Source organism: Alligator sinensis, unplaced genomic scaffold (genome assembly GCF_000455745.1).
Source record: "Alligator sinensis unplaced genomic scaffold, ASM45574v1 scaffold137_1, whole genome shotgun sequence".
NCBI classification, from domain to species: domain Eukaryota; kingdom Metazoa; phylum Chordata; order Crocodylia; family Alligatoridae; genus Alligator; species Alligator sinensis.
Genome location: NW_005842545.1, coordinates 324,801 through 325,203, shown reverse-complemented (window position 1 = coordinate 325,203; position 403 = coordinate 324,801). Strand labels below are relative to the sequence as shown.

General features: G+C 63.3%; 1 protein-coding gene across 1 annotated transcript in view; it reads right to left on the bottom strand.

The window, feature by feature from the left end:
* The window catches only part of HUWE1 (HECT, UBA and WWE domain containing 1, E3 ubiquitin protein ligase), an 82,616-nt gene extending 82,433 nt beyond the window's left edge, over positions 1-183 (bottom strand). The window contains 1 exon segment of the mRNA XM_014523851.2: positions 52-183. The gene's annotated coding sequence lies outside the window, so the exon portion shown is untranslated.
* Positions 184-403: the final 220 nt, after the last annotated feature.

The window sequence follows — 403 nt, the reverse complement described above, 5'->3', positions numbered from 1 at the left end:
ATGGCGACCGCGGGGGTGGCGAGGGGGGGGGTGGCCCCGAGGAGCCGGTACCTGGTAGCGCTCCGGTGCGAGGGGCGGGGAAGGGATGAGGGGAGGGTCAGCGCCAGGCCCAGCCGCCTCCCGCCGCCGCCATCTTAACAGCAGCCCCAAATCTTAGCCCCGCGCGGCTCTCGCGAGATCTCGATAAGGGCGGGGAGAAGAAACAAGACTTGAGAGACCTCGCGAGAGTAAGCGGGAGGTAAAGAGGGCGGGACCAAATCTGGCAAAAATTGGAAAGGGGGCGGAGAAGTGAGATATTGCGATATCTGAGACGCGTACTTCCTGGAGAGATTTTGGGGGACTGGGAGATGACTGGAAAAGGAGGGTGAGAGGGCGAGTTCTCGTGAGAGCTGCCCGAGGTCGC